Genomic DNA, 209 nt, shown 5'->3' with positions numbered 1-209 from the left:
CTTGGTGCTGCCCCCGGAGCTGGGGGACAGTCAGGGAGGGCTCTGCTTCCCCTGTCCCCCTCGACAGACACTTACAAACACACACAGAGAAAGGAAACCGTAACCTTATAAAAGACACTGAACGCAAACGCCTGCATGTTTGGGGGCAGCCCCGGCCCCGCCGCCGCCTCGGCTCCCCCCACGCCCCCTGGGAGCGGCTGGGGGGGGGG

Source organism: Geospiza fortis, unplaced genomic scaffold (genome assembly GCF_000277835.1).
Source record: "Geospiza fortis unplaced genomic scaffold, GeoFor_1.0 scaffold173, whole genome shotgun sequence".
Lineage (NCBI taxonomy): Eukaryota > Metazoa > Chordata > Aves > Passeriformes > Thraupidae > Geospiza > Geospiza fortis.
This window is presented reverse-complemented; position numbering follows the sequence as displayed.